This window comes from Dendrobates tinctorius, unplaced genomic scaffold, assembly GCF_039654945.1.
Source record: "Dendrobates tinctorius isolate UK_male_01 unplaced genomic scaffold, ASM3965494v1 ptg000293l, whole genome shotgun sequence".
NCBI classification, from domain to species: domain Eukaryota; kingdom Metazoa; phylum Chordata; class Amphibia; order Anura; family Dendrobatidae; genus Dendrobates; species Dendrobates tinctorius.
Genome location: NW_027361960.1, coordinates 27,512,919 through 27,529,190, shown reverse-complemented (window position 1 = coordinate 27,529,190; position 16,272 = coordinate 27,512,919). Strand labels below are relative to the sequence as shown.

Here is a 16,272-nt window from a genome sequence, read left to right as displayed (position 1 = left end):
CTGGGGGCCCCACATCCAAGAGCCCTGCGCCACCTGGGGGCCCCACATCCAAGAGCCCTGCGCCACCTGGGGGCCCCACATCCAAGAGCCCTGCGCCACCTGGGGGCCCCACATCCGAGCGCCCTGCGCCACCTGGGGGCCCCACATCCAAGAGCCCTGCGCCACCTGGGGGCCCCACATCCAAGAGCCCTGCGCCACCTGGGGGCCCCACATCCAAGAGCCCTGCGCCACCTGGGGGCCCCACATCCAAGAGCCCTGCGCCACCTGGGGGCCCCACTTCCAAGAGCCCTGCGCCACCTGGGGGCCCCACATCCAAGAGCCCTGCGCCATCTGGGGGCCCCACATCCAAGAGCCCTGCGCCATCTGGGGGCCCCACATCCAAGAGCCCTGCGCCATCTGGGGGCCCCACATCCAAGAGCCCTGCGCCACCTGGGGGCCCCACATCCAAGAGCCCTGCGCCACCTGGGGGCCCCACATCCAAGAGCCCTGCGCCATCTGGGGGCCCCACATCCAAGAGCCCTGCGCCATCTGGGGGCCCCACATCCAAGAGCCCTGCGCCATCTGGGGGCCCCACATCCAAGAGCCCTGCGCCATCTGGGGGCCCCACATCCAAGAGCCCTGCGCCATCTGAGGGCCCCACATCCAAGAGCCCTGCGCCATCTGAGGGCCCCACATCCAAGAGCCCTGCGCCATCTGGGGGCCCCACATCCAAGAGCCCTGCGCCATCTGGGGGCCCCACATCCAAGAGCCCTGCGCCATCTGGGGGCCCCACATCCAAGAGCCCTGCGCCATCTGGGGGCCCCACATCCAAGAGCCCTGTGCCATCTGGGGGCCCCACATCCAAGAGCCCTGTGCCATCTGGGGGCCCCACATCCAAGAGCCCTGTGCCATCTGGGGGCCCCACATCCAAGAGCCCTGTGCCATCTGGGGGCCCCACATCCAAGAGCTCTGTGCCATCTGGGGGCCCCACATCCAAGAGCCCTGCGCCACTTGGGGGAACGAGATAGCGACAAAGTACAGATCTGAGGAAGAACAGGCAGCAGGTGACCGACCACCCACATTCCGGGCTCCGGGGGTAGAAAGCAGAGGCCAGGTATGATACTAGCAGCCCACCGTGCCAGGGCATCAGCAACGCTAACTATGGCAGTACAAGACCCCGACCAGAATCCAGCACAAACCTCCATTGTCCTAAACACGGTGACAGCTGGTGAGGAGGAAGGCTCAGTCCTTCACCAGCAGCAGGCAGAGCTCCCCCCGCCGCGGCTACAGGGGGCACAGTGGGGGCTTCCTCCAGGACACCTGCAGGCTCCATGGCACCAGCGGCTGCCTGCCAGTCATAGGATACTCACAGCTAGCAGGACCGGCGGCTTCTGCCCATCAGCTGCTGCTCGTGTATGACAGAAACACCTGGCGATGATGGGGTTAAAATCAGCCCTCCAAAGCCTGCGCTTGGCTCCGCCTCTTCCTGCTCTGCAGCGGAGGCCGGGTGTCATAGTAACAGTGTCTGAGTATCCTGCTGTGGCTGCCCTAGAAGATCGGGGGTGGTATGTGGAGGTCGCTGTGGACCGGTCAGTGCTGCAGGGAGGCCCGCTGTGGTCACCTCAGCACTGACAGCACAGGGTGGAGCTGCCCGGGTCCTCACAGCCTGCTGTCTACTCCGCTACACCACAAGTCAGACAGGAATATTGTTTACACTGTTCTATATTTTATGCATTTGGCAAAGTTCTTTTTAATTTTAATTGTTGCTTTTTATAGTATAAATAATTATGCTCAGCGCTGATTGTTCAGTTTTGCCACGATGTGACATTTCCCATTTGTCCTCCAGTCCTGTCCGCAGCGGCGACATTGTGAGGAGTGGGCGGAGCTTCACAGGCAGAGGAGTAAAAGAGCGCCACCGCCAGTCATCATAAAAGAGCGCCACCGCCAGTCATCATAAAAGAGCGCCACCGCCAGTCATCATAAAAGAGCTCCACCGCCAGTCATCATAAAAGAGCTCCACCGCCAGTCATCATAAAAGAGCGCCACCGCCAGTCATCATAAAAGAGCGCCACCGCCAGTCATCATAAAAGAGCGCCACCGCCAGTCATCATAAAAGAGCGCCACCGCCAGTCATCATAAAAGAGCGCAACCGCCAGTCATCATAAAAGAGCGCCACCGCCAGTCATCATAAAAGAGCGCCACCGCCAGTCATCATAAAAGAGCGCCACCGACAGTCATCATAAAAGAGCGCCACCGACAGTCATCATAAAAGAGCGCCACCGACAGTCATCATAACAGAGCGCCACCGACAGTCATCATAAAAGAGCGCCACCGACAGTCATCATAAAAGAGCGCGACCGACAGTCATCATAACAGAGCGCCACCGACAGTCATCATAAAAGAGCGCCACCGACAGTCATCATAAAAGAGCGCCACCGACAGTCATCATAAAAGAGCGCCACCGACAGTCATCATAACAGTGCCACCGCCAGTCATCATAAAAGAGCGCCACCGACAGTCATCATAAAAGAGCGCCACCGACAGTCATCATGAAAGAGCGCCACCGACAGTCATCATAAAAGAGCGCAACCGACAGTCATCATAACAGAGCGCCACCGCCAGTCATCATAAAAGAGCGCGACCGCCAGTCATCATAAAAGAGCGCCACCGACAGTCATCATAAAAGAGCGCGACCGACAGTCATCATAAAAGAGCGCCACCACCAGTCATCATAAAAGAGCGCCACCGCCAGTCATCATAAAAGAGCGCGACCGCCAGTCATCATAAAAGAGCGCGACCGCCAGTCATCATAAAAGAGCGCGACCGCCAGTCATCATAAAAGAGCGCCACCGCCAGTCATCATAAAAGAGCGCCACCGCCAGTCATCATAAAAGAGCGCGACCGCCAGTCATCATAAAAGAGCGCGACCGCCAGTCATCATAAAGAAGCGCGACCGCCAGTCATCATAAAAGAGTGCGACCGACAGTCATCATAAAAGAGCGCGACCGCCAGTCATCATAAAAGAGCGCGACCGCCAGTCATCATAAAAGAGCGCCACCGCCAGTCATCATAAAAGAGCGCCACCGACAGTCATCATAAAAGAGCGCCACCGACAGTCATCATAAAAGAGCGCCACCGACAGTCATCATAAAAGAGCGCCACCGACAGTCATCATAAAAGAGCGCCACCGCCAGTCATCATAAAAGAGCGCGACCGCCAGTCATCATAAAAGAGCGCCACCGACAGTCATCATAAAAGAGCGCGACCGACAGTCATCATAAAAGAGAGCCACCGCCAGTCATCATAAAAGAGCGCGACCGCCAGTCATCATAAAAGAGCGCCACCGACAGTCATAAAAGAGCGCCACCGACAGTCATCATAAAAGAGCGCCACCGACAGTCATCATAAAAGAGCGCCACCGACAGTCATCATAAAAGAGCGCGACCGACAGTCATAACAGAGCGCCACCGCCAGTCATCATAAAAGAGCGCCACCGACAGTCATCATAAAAGAGCGCCACCGACAGTCATCATAAAACAGCACCACCGACAGTCATCATAACAGTGCCACCGCCAGTCATCATAAAAGAGCGCCACCGCCAGTCATCATAAAAGAGCGCCACCGACAGTCATCATGAAAGAGCGCCACCGACAGTCATCATAAAAGAGCGCAACCGACAGTCATCATAACAGAGCGCCACCGCCAGTCATCATAAAAGAGCGCGACCGCCAGTCATCATAAAAGAGCGCCACCGACAGTCATCATAAAAGAGCGCGACCGACAGTCATCATAAAAGAGCGCCACCGCCAGTCATCATAAAAGAGCGCGACCGCCAGTCATCATAAAAGAGCGCGACCGCCAGTCATCATAAAAGAGCGCGACCGCCAGTCATCATAAAAGAGCGCCACCGCCAGTCATCATAAAAGAGCGCGACCGCCAGTCATCATAAAAGAGCGCGACCGCCAGTCATCATAAAAGAGCGCGACCGCCAGTCATCATAAAAGAGCGCCACCGCCAGTCATCATAAAAGAGCACGACCGCCAGTCATCATAAAAGACCGCCAGTCATCATAAAAGAGCGCCACCGACAGTCATCATAAAAGAGCGCAACCGCCAGTCATCATAAAAGAGAGCAACCGCCAGTCATCATAAAGGAGCGCAACCGCCAGTCATCATAAAAGAGCGCGACCGACAGTCATCATAAAAGGGCGCAACCGCCAGTCATCATAAAAGAGCGCAACCGCCAGTCATCATAAAAGAGCGCGACCGCCAGTCATCATAAAAGAGCGTCACCGACAGTCATCATAAAAGAGCGCAACCGCCAGTCATCATAAAAGAGCGCAACTGCCAGTCATCATAAAGGAGCGCAACCGCCAGTCATCATAAAAGAGCGCAACCGCCAGTCATCATAAAAGAGAGCAACCGCCAGTCATCATAAAGGAGCGCAACCGCCAGTCATCATAAAAGAGCGCGACCGCCAGTCATCATAAAAGAGAGCAACCGCCAGTCATCATAAAGGAGCGCAACCGCCAGTCATCATAAAAGAGCGCGACCGACAGTCATCATAAAAGGGCGCAACCGCCAGTCATCATAAAAGAGCGCAACCGCCAGTCATCATAAAAGAGCGCGACCGCCAGTCATCATAAAAGAGCGTCACCGACAGTCATCATAAAAGAGCGCAACCGCCAGTCATCATAAAAGAGCGCAACTGCCAGTCATCATAAAGGAGCGCAACCGCCAGTCATCATAAAAGAGCGCGACCGACAGTCATCATAAAAGAGCGCAACCGCCAGTCATCATAAAAGAGCGCAACCGACAGTCATCATAAAAGAGCGCGACCGCCAGTCATCATAAAAGAGCGCGACCGCCAGTCATCATAAAAGAGCGCGACCGCCAGTCATCATAAAAGAGCGCCACCGACAGTCATCATAAAAGAGCGAAACCGCCAGTCATCATAAAAGAGCGCAACCGCCAGTCATCATAAAGGAGCGCAACCGCCAGTCATCATAAAAGAGCGCGACCGACAGTCATCATAAAAGAGCGCAACCGCCAGTCATCATAAAAGAGCGCAACCGACAGTCATCATAAAAGAGCGCAACCACCAGTCATCATAAAAGAGCGCGACCGCCAGTCATCAAAAAAGAGCGCGACCGCCAATCATCATAAAAGAGCGCCACCGACAGTCATCATAAAAGAGCGCAACCGCCAGTCATCATAAAAGAGCGCAACCGCCAGTCATCATAAAGGAGCGCGACCGCCAGTCATCATAAAAGAGCGCGACCGACAGTCATCATAAAAGAGCGCGACCACCAGTCATCATAAAAGAGCGCAACCGCCAGTCATCATAAAAGAGCGCAACCGCCAGTCATCATAAAAGAGCGCGACCACCAGTCATCATAAAAGAGCGCGACCGCCAGTCATCATAAAAGAGCGCCACCGACAGTCATCATAAAAGAGCGCAACCGCCAGTCATCATAAAAGAGCGCGACCGACAGTCATCATAAAAGACCGCGACCGCCAGTCATCATAAAAGAGCGCGACCGACAGTCATCATAAAAGAGCGCAACCGCCAGTCATCATAAAAGAGCGCGACCGCCAGTCATCATAAAAGAGCGCGACCGCCAGTCATCATAAAAGAGCGCCACCGACAGTCATCATAAAAGAGCGCAACCGCCAGTCATCATAAAAGAGCGCAACCGCCAGTCATCATAAAGGAGCGCGACCGCCAGTCATCATAAAAGAGCGCGACCGACAGTCATCATAAAAGAGCGCAACCGACAGTCATCATAAAAGAGCGCAACCGCCAGTCATCATAAAAGAGCGCGACCGCCAGTCATCATAAAAGAGCGCCACCGACAGTCATCATAAAAGAGAGCGACCGCCAGTCATCATAAAAGAGCGCCACCGACAGTCATCATAAAAGAGCGCAACCGCCAGTCATCATAAAGGAGCGCAACCGCCAGTCATCATAAAAGAGCGCGACCGACAGTCATCATAAAAGAGCGCGACCGCCAGTCATCATAAAAGAGCGCGACCGCCAGTCATCATAAAAGAGCGCCACCGACAGTCATCATAAAAGAGCGCAACCGCCAGTCATCATAAAAGAGCGCAACCGCCAGTCATCATAAAGGAGCGCAACCGCCAGCCATCATAAAAGAGCGCGACTGACAGTCATCATAAAAGAGCGCAACCGCCAGTCATCATAAAAGAGCGCCACCGACAGTCATCATAAAAGAGCGCAACCGCCAGTCATCATAAAAGAGCGCAACCGCCAGTCATCATAAAGGAGCGCAACCGCCAGTCATCATAAAAGAGCGCGACCGCCAGTCATCATAAAAGAGCGCCACCGACAGTCATCATAAAAGAGCGCAACCGCCAGTCATCATAAAAGAGCGCAACCGCCAGTCATCATAAAGGAGCGCAACCGCCAGTCATCATAAAAGAACGCGACCGACAGTCATCATAAAAGAGCGCAACCGCCAGTCATCATAAAAGAGCGCAACCGACAGTCATCATAAAAGAGCGCAACCACCAGTCATCATAAAAGAGCGCGACCGCCAGTCATCATAAAAGAGCGCGACCGCCAGTCATCATAAAAGAGCGCCACCGACAGTCATCATAAAAGAGCGCAACCGCCAGTCATCATAAAAGAGCGCAACCGCCAGTCATCATAAAGGAGCGCAACCGCCAGTCATCATAAAAGAACGCGACCGACAGTCATCATAAAAGAGCGCAACCGCCAGTCATCATAAAAGAGCGCAACCGACAGTCATCATAAAAGAGCGCAACCACCAGTCATCATAAAAGAGCGCGACCGCCAGTCATCATAAAAGAGCGCGACCGCCAATCATCATAAAAGAGCGCCACCGACAGTCATAATAAAAGAGCGCAACCGCCAGTCATCATAAAAGAGCGCAACCGCCAGTCATCATAAAGGAGCGCGACCGCCAGTCATCATAAAAGAGCGCGACCGCCAGTCATCATAAAAGAGCGCGACCGACAGTCATCATAAAAGAGCGCAACCGCCAGTCATCATAAAAGAGCGCAACCGCCAGTCATCATAAAAGAGCGCGACCGCCAGTCATCATAAAAGAGCGCGACCGCCAGTCATCATAAAAGAGCGCCACCGACAGTCATCATAAAAGAGCGCAACCGCCAGTCATCATAAAGAAGCGCAACCGCCAGTCATCATAAAAGAGCGCGACCGACAGTCATCATAAAAGAGCGCGACCGCCAGTCATCATAAAAGAGCGCCACCGACAGTCATCATAAAAGAGCGCCACCGACAGTCATCATAAAAGAGCGCCACCGACAGTCATCATAAAAGAGCGCAACCGCCAGTCATCATAAAAGAGCGCAACCAACAGTCATCATAAAAGAGCGCGACCGACAGTCATCATAAAAGAGCGCAACCGCCAGTCATCATAAAAGAGCGCAACCGCCAGTCATCATAAAGGAGCGCGACCGCCAGTCATCATAAAAGAGCGCGACCGACAGTCATCATAAAAGAGCGCAACCACCAGTCATCATAAAAGAGCGCAACCGCCAGTCATCATAAAAGAGCGCAACCGCCAGTCATCATAAAAGAGCGCGACCGCCAGTCATCATAAAAGAGCGCGACCGCCAGTCATCATAAAAGAGCGCCACCGCCAGTCATCATAAAAGAGCGCAACCGCCAGTCATCATAAAGGAGCGCAACCGCCAGTCATCATAAAAGAGCGCGACCGACAGTCATCATAAAAGAGCGCGACCGCCAGTCATCATAAAAGAGCGCGACCGCCAGTCATCATAAAAGAGCGCGACCGCCAGTCATCATAAAAGAGCGCAACCGCCAGTCATCATAAAAGAGCGCGACCGCCAGTCATCATAAAAGACCGCCAGTCATCATAAAAGAGCGCCACCAACAGTCATCATAAAAGAGCGCAACCGCCAGTCATCATAAAAGAGAGCAACCGCCAGTCATCATAAAGGAGCGCAACCGCCAGTCATCATAAAAGAGCGCGACCGACAGTCATCATAAAAGAGCGCAACCGCCAGTCATCATAAAAGAGCGCAACCGCCAGTCATCATAAAAGAGCGCGACCGCCAGTCATCATAAAAGAGCGCCCCCGACAGTTATCATAAAAGAGCGCAACCGCCAGTCATCATAAAAGAGCGCAACCGCCAGTCATCATAAAGGAGCGCAACCGCCAGTCATCATAAAAGAGCGCGACCGACAGTCATCATAAAAGAGCGCAACCGCCAGTCATCATAAAAGAGCGCAACCGACAGTCATCATAAAAGAGCGCGACCGCCAGTCATCATAAAAGAGCGCGACCGCCAGTCATCATAAAAGAGCGCGACCGCCAGTCATCATAAAAGAGCGCCACCGACAGTCATCATAAAAGAGCGCAACCGCCAGTCATCATAAAAGAGCGCAACAGCCAGTCATCATAAAGGAGCGCAACCGCCAGTCATCATAAAAGAGCGCGACCGACAGTCATCATAAAAGAGCGCAACCGCCAGTCATCATAAAAGAGCGCAACCGACAGTCATCATAAAAGAGCGCAACCACCAGTCATCATAAAAGAGCGCGACCGCCAGTCATCATAAAAGCGCGCGACCGCCAATCATCATAAAAGAGCGCCACCGACAGTCATCATAAAAGAGCGCAACCGCAAGTCATCATAAAAGAGCGCAACCGCCAGTCATCATAAAGGAGCGCGACCGCCAGTCATCATAAAAGAGCGCGACCGACAGTCATCATAAAAGAGCGCGACCGCCAGTCATCATAAAAGAGCGCAACCGCCAGTCATCATAAAAGAGCGCAACCGCCAGTCATCATAAAAGAGCGCAACCGCCAGTCATCATAAAAGAGCGCGACCGCCAGTCATCATAAAAGAGCGCGACCGCCAGTCATCATAAAAGAGCGCCACCGACAGTCATCATAAAAGAGCGCAACCGCCAGTCATCATAAAGAAGCGCAACCGCCAGTCATCATAAAAGAGCGCGACCGACAGTCATCATAAAAGAGCGCGACCGCCAGTCATCATAAAAGAGCGCCACCGACAGTCATCATAAAAGAGCGCCACCGACAGTCATCATAAAAGAGCGCCACCGACAGTCATCATAAAAGAGCGCAACCGCCAGTCATCATAAAAGAGCGCAACCAACAGTCATCATAAAAGAGCGCGACCGACAGTCATCATAAAAGAGCGCAACCGCCAGTCATCATAAAAGAGCGCAACCGCCAGTCATCATAAAGGAGCGCGACCGCCAGTCATCATAAAAGAGCGCGACCGACAGTCATCATAAAAGAGCGCAACCACCAGTCATCATAAAAGAGCGCAACCGCCAGTCATCATAAAAGAGCGCAACCGCCAGTCATCATAAAAGAGCGCGACCGCCAGTCATCATAAAAGAGCGCGACCGCCAGTCATCATAAAAGAGCGCCACCGACAGTCATCATAAAAGAGCGCAACCGCCAGTCATCATAAAGGAGCGCAACCGCCAGTCATCATAAAAGAGCGCGACCGACAGTCATCATAAAAGACCGCGACCGCCAGTCATCATAAAAGAGCGCGACCGACAGTCATCATAAAAGAGCGCGACCGCCAGTCATCATAAAAGAGCGCGACCGCCAGTCATCATAAAAGAGCGCGACCGCCAGTCATCATAAAAGAGCGCCACCGACAGTCATCATAAAAGAGCGCAACCGCCAGTCATCATAAAAGAGCGCAACCGCCAGTCATCATAAAGGAGCGCGACCGCCAGTCATCATAAAAGAGCGCGACCGACAGTCATCATAAAAGAGCGCAACCGACAGTCATCATAAAAGAGCGCAACCGACAGTCATCATAAAAGAGCGAAACCGCCAGTCATCATAAAAGAGCGCGACCGCCAGTCATCATAAAAGAGCGCCACCGACAGTCATCATAAAAGAGAGCGACCGCCAGTCATCATAAAAGAGCGCCACCGACAGTCATCATAAAAGAGCGCAACCGCCAGTCATCATAAAGGAGCGCAACCGCCAGTCATCATAAAAGAGCGCGAACGACAGTCATCATAAAAGAGCGCAACCGCCAGTCATCATAAAAGAGCGCGACCGCCAGTCATCATAAAAGAGCGCGACCGCCAGTCATCATAAAAGAGCGCCACCGACAGTCATCATAAAAGAGCGCAACCGCCAGTCATCATAAAAGAGCGCGACCGCCAGTCATCATAAAAGAGCGCAACCGCCAGTCATCATAAAGGAGCGCAACCGACAGTCATCATAAAAGAGCGCGACCGCCAGTCATCATAAAAGAGCGCGACCGCCAGTCATCATAAAAGAGCGCGACCGCCAGTCATCATAAAAGAGCGCCACCGACAGTCATCATAAAAGAGCGCAACCGACAGTCATCATAAAAGAGCGCAACCGCCAGTCATCATAAAGGAGCGCAACCGCCAGTCATCATAAAAGAGCGCGACCGACAGTCATCATAAAAGAGCGCAACCGCCAGTCATCATAAAAGAGCGCGACCGCCAGTCATCATAAAAGAGCGCGACCGCCAGTCATCATAAAAGAGCGCCACCGACAGTCATCATAAAAGAGCGCAACCGCCAGTCATCATAAAGAAGCGCAACCGCCAGTCATCATAAAAGAGCGCGACCGACAGTCATCATAAAAGAGCGCGACCGCCAGTCATCATAAAAGAGCGCCACCGACAGTCATCATAAAAGAGCGCCACCGACAGTCATCATAAAAGAGCGCCACCGACAGTCATCATAAAAGAGCGCAACCGCCAGTCATCATAAAGGAGCGCAACCGCCAGTCATCATAAAAGAGCGTGACCGACAGTCATCATAAAAGACCGCGACCGCCAGTCATCATAAAAGAGCGCGACCGCCAGTCATCATAAAAGAGCGCGACCGCCAGTCATCATAAAAGAGCGCGACCGCCAGTCATCATAAAAGAGCGCCACCGACAGTCATCATAAAAGAGCGCAACCGCCAGTCATCATAAAGGAGCGCGACCGCCAATCATCATAAAAGAGCGCGACCGACAGTCATCATAAAAGAGCGCAACCGACAGTCATCATAAAAGAGCGCAACCGACAGTCATCATAAAAGAGCGCAACCGCCAGTCATCATAAAAGAGCGCGACCGCCAGTCATCATAAAAGAGCACCACCGACAGTCATCATAAAAGAGAGCGACCGCCAGTCATCATAAAAGAGCGCCACCGACAGTCATCATAAAAGAGCGCAACCGCCAGTCATCATAAAGGAGCGCAACCGCCAGTCATCATAAAAGAGCGCGACCGCCAGTCATCATAAAAGAGCGCGACCGCCAGTCATCATAAAAGAGCGCGACCGCCAGTCATCATAAAAGAGCGCAACCGCCAGTCATCATAAAAGAGCGCAACCGACAGTCATCATAAAAGAGCGCAACCGCCAGTCATCATAAAAGAGCGCGACCGCCAGTCATCATAAAAGAGCGCCACCGACAGTCATCATAAAAGAGCGCAACCGCCAGTCATCATAAAGAAGCGCAACCGCCAGTCATCATAAAAGAGCGCGACCGACAGTCATCATAAAAGAGCGCGACCGCCAGTCATCATAAAAGAGCGCCACCGACAGTCATCATAAAAGAGCGCCACCAACAGTCATCATAAAAGAGCGCCACCGACAGTCATCATAAAAGAGCGCAACCGCCAGTCATCATAAAAGAGCGCAACCAACAGTCATCATAAAAGAGCGCAACCGCCAGTCATCATAAAAGAGCGCAACCGCCAGTCATCATAAAGGAGCGCGACCGCCAGTCATCATAAAAGAGCGCGACCGACAGTCATCATAAAAGAGCGCAACCACCAGTCATCATAAAAGAGCGCAACCGCCAGTCATCATAAAAGAGCGCGACCGCCAGTCATCATAAAAGAGCGCGACCGCCAGTCATCATAAAAGAGCGCGACCGCCAGTCATCATAAAAGAGCGCGACCGACAGTCATCATAAAAGAGCGCAACCGACAGTCATCATAAAAGAGTGCAAACGACAGTCATCATAAAAGAGCGCAACCGCCAGTAATCATAAAAGAGCGCAACCGCCAGTCATCATAAAGGAGCGCAACCGCCAGTAATCATAAAAGAGCGCAACCGCCAGTCATCATAAAGGAGCGCAACCGCCAGTCATCATAAAAGAGCGCGACCGACAGTCATCATAAAAGAGCGCAACCGCCAGTCATCATAAAAGAGCGCGACCGCCAGTCATCATAAAAGAGCGCGACCGCCAGTCATCATAAAAGAGCGCGACCGCCAGTCATCATAAAAGAGCGCCACCGACAGTCATCATAAAAGAGCGCAACCGCCAGTCATCATAAAAGAGCGCAACCGCCAGTCATCATAAAAGAGCACAACCGCCAGTCATCATAAAGGAGCGCAACCGACAGTCATCATAAAAGAGCGCGACCGCCAGTCATCATAAAAGAGCGCGACCGCCAGTCATCATAAAAGAGCGCGACCGCCAGTCATCATAAAAGAGCGCCACCGACAGTCATCATAAAAGAGCGCAACCGACAGTCATCATAAAAGAGCGCAACCGCCAGTCATCATAAAGGAGCGCAACCGCCAGTCATCATAAAAGAGCGCGACCGACAGTCATCATAAAAGAGCGCAACCGCCAGTCATCATAAAAGAGCGCAACCGACAGTCATCATAAAAGAGCGCAACCACCAGTCATCATAAAAGAGCGCGACCGCCAGTCATCATAAAAGAGCGCGACCGCCAATCATCATAAAAGAGCGCCACCGACAGTCATCATAAAAGAGCGCAACCGCCAGTCATCATAAAAGAGCGCAACCGCCAGTCATCATAAAGAAGCGCGACCGCCAGTCATCATAAAGGAGCGCAACCGCCAGTCATCATAAAAGAGCGCAACCACCAGTCATCATAAAAGAGCGCGACCGCCAGTCATCATAAAAGAGCGCGACCGCCAATCATCATAAAAGAGCGCCACCGACAGTCATCATAAAAGAGCGCAACCGCCAGTCATCATAAAAGAGCGCCACCGACAGTCATCATAAAAGAGCGCAACCGCCAGTCATCATAAAGGAGCGCAACCGCCAGTCATCATAAAAGAGCGCGACCGCCAGTCATCATAAAAGAGCGCAACCGCCAGTCATCATAAAGGAGCGCAACCGACAGTCATCATAAAAGAGCGCGACCGCCAGTCATCATAAAAGAGCGCGACCGCCAGTCATCATAAAAGAGCGCGACCGCCAGTCATCATAAAAGAGCGCCACCGACAGTCATCATAAAAGAGCGCAACCGACAGTCATCATAAAAGAGCGCAACCGCCAGTCATCATAAAGGAGCGCAACCGCCAGTCATCATAAAAGAGCGCGACCGACAGTCATCATAAAAGAGCGCAACCGCCAGTCATCATAAAAGAGCGCGACCGCCAGTCATCATAAAAGAGCGCGACCGCCAGTCATCATAAAAGAGCGCCACCGACAGTCATCATAAAAGAGCGCAACCGCCAGTCATCATAAAGAAGCGCAACCGCCAGTCATCATAAAAGAGCGCGACCGACAGTCATCATAAAAGAGCGCGACCGCCAGTCATCATAAAAGAGCGCCACCGACAGTCATCATAAAAGAGCGCCACCGACAGTCATCATAAAAGAGCGCCACCGACAGTCATCATAAAAGAGCGCAACCGCCAGTCATCATAAAGGAGCGCAACCGCCAGTCATCATAAAAGAGCGTGACCGACAGTCATCATAAAAGACCGCGACCGCCAGTCATCATAAAAGAGCGCGACCGCCAGTCATCATAAAAGAGCGCGACCGCCAGTCATCATAAAAGAGCGCGACCGCCAGTCATCATAAAAGAGCGCCACCGACAGTCATCATAAAAGAGCGCAACCGCCAGTCATCATAAAGGAGCGCGACCGCCAATCATCATAAAAGAGCGCGACCGACAGTCATCATAAAAGAGCGCAACCGACAGTCATCATAAAAGAGCGCAACCGACAGTCATCATAAAAGAGCGCAACCGCCAGTCATCATAAAAGAGCGCGACCGCCAGTCATCATAAAAGAGCGCCACCGACAGTCATCATAAAAGAGAGCGACCGCCAGTCATCATAAAAGAGCGCCACCGACAGTCATCATAAAAGAGCGCAACCGCCAGTCATCATAAAGGAGCGCAACCGCCAGTCATCATAAAAGAGCGCGACCGCCAGTCATCATAAAAGAGCGCGACCGCCAGTCATCATAAAAGAGCGCGACCGCCAGTCATCATAAAAGAGCGCAACCGCCAGTCATCATAAAAGAGCGCAACCGCCAGTCATCATAAAAGAGCGCGACCGCCAGTCATCATAAAAGAGCGCCACCGACAGTCATCATAAAAGAGCGCAACCGCCAGTCATCATAAAGAAGCGCAACCGCCAGTCATCATAAAAGAGCGCGACCGACAGTCATCATAAAAGAGCGCGACCGCCAGTCATCATAAAAGAGCGCCACCGACAGTCATCATAAAAGAGCGCCACCAACAGTCATCATAAAAGAGCGCCACCGACAGTCATCATAAAAGAGCGCAACCGCCAGTCATCATAAAAGAGCGCAACCAACAGTCATCATAAAAGAGCGCAACCGCCAGTCATCATAAAAGAGCGCAACCGCCAGTCATCATAAAGGAGCGCGACCGCCAGTCATCATAAAAGAGCGCGACCGACAGTCATCATAAAAGAGCGCAACCACCAGTCATCATAAAAGAGCGCAACCGCCAGTCATCATAAAAGAGCGCGACCGCCAGTCATCATAAAAGAGCGCGACCGCCAGTCATCATAAAAGAGCGCAACCGCCAGTCATCATAAAAGAGCGCGACCGCCAGTCATCATAAAAGAGCGCCACCGACAGTCATCATAAAAGAGCGCAACCGCCAGTCATCATAAAGAAGCGCAACCGCCAGTCATCATAAAAGAGCGCGACCGACAGTCATCATAAAAGAGCGCGACCGCCAGTCATCATAAAAGAGCGCCACCGACAGTCATCATAAAAGAGCGCCACCAACAGTCATCATAAAAGAGCGCCACCGACAGTCATCATAAAAGAGCGCAACCGCCAGTCATCATAAAAGAGCGCAACCAACAGTCATCATAAAAGAGCGCAACCGCCAGTCATCATAAAAGAGCGCAACCGCCAGTCATCATAAAGGAGCGCGACCGCCAGTCATCATAAAAGAGCGCGACCGACAGTCATCATAAAAGAGCGCAACCACCAGTCATCATAAAAGAGCGCAACCGCCAGTCATCATAAAAGAGCGCGACCGCCAGTCATCATAAAAGAGCGCGACCGCCAGTCATCATAAAAGAGCGCGACCGCCAGTCATCATAAAAGAGCGCGACCGACAGTCATCATAAAAGAGCGCAACCGACAGTCATCATAAAAGAGTGCAAACGACAGTCATCATAAAAGAGCGCAACCGCCAGTAATCATAAAAGAGCGCAACCGCCAGTCATCATAAAGGAGCGCAACCGCCAGTAATCATAAAAGAGCGCAACCGCCAGTCATCATAAAGGAGCGCAACCGCCAGTCATCATAAAAGAGCGCGACCGACAGTCATCATAAAAGAGCGCGACCGCCAGTCATCATAAAAGAGCGCGACCGCCAGTCATCATAAAAGAGCGCGACCGCCAGTCATCATAAAAGAGCGCGACCGCCAGTCATCATAAAAGAGCGCCACCGACAGTCATCATAAAAGAGCGCAACCGCCAGTCATCATAAAAGAGCGCAACCGCCAGTCATCATAAAAGAGCACAACCGCCAGTCATCATAAAGGAGCGCAACCGACAGTCATCATAAAAGAGCGCGACCGCCAGTCATCATAAAAGAGCGCGACCGCCAGTCATCATAAAAGAGCGCGACCGCCAGTCATCATAAAAGAGCGCCACCGACAGTCATCATAAAAGAGCGCAACCGACAGTCATCATAAAAGAGCGCAACCGCCAGTCATCATAAAGGAGCGCAACCGCCAGTCATCATAAAAGAGCGCGACCGACAGTCATCATAAAAGAGCGCAACCGCCAGTCATCATAAAAGAGCGCAACCGACAGTCATCATAAAAGAGCGCAACCACCAGTCATCATAAAAGAGCGCGACCGCCAGTCATCATAAAAGAGCGCGACCGCCAATCATCATAAAAGAGCGCCACCGACAGTCATCATAAAAGAGCGCAACCGCCAGTCATCATAAAAGAGCGCAACCGCCAGTCATCATAAAGAAGCGCGACCGCCAGTCATCATAAAAGAGCGCGACCGACAGTCATCATAAAAGAGC

The 16,272-nt window shown here is 52.3% G+C and overlaps 1 protein-coding gene across 3 annotated transcripts in view; it reads right to left on the bottom strand.

Annotated features, from left to right (window-relative positions):
- Positions 1-1,593, bottom strand: part of CCSAP (centriole, cilia and spindle associated protein) — a 41,416-nt gene extending 39,823 nt beyond the window's left edge. Inside the window, exon 1 of one of the 3 annotated variants that reach the window (XM_073560218.1) lies at positions 1,350-1,593. The gene's annotated coding sequence lies outside the window, so the exon portion shown is untranslated. Of the gene's footprint in view, positions 1-1,178; positions 1,303-1,349 lie in introns of those variants that run through there. The other 2 variants (XM_073560217.1, XM_073560220.1) reach the window with 2 other exon arrangements.
- Positions 1,594-16,272: the final 14,679 nt, after the last annotated feature.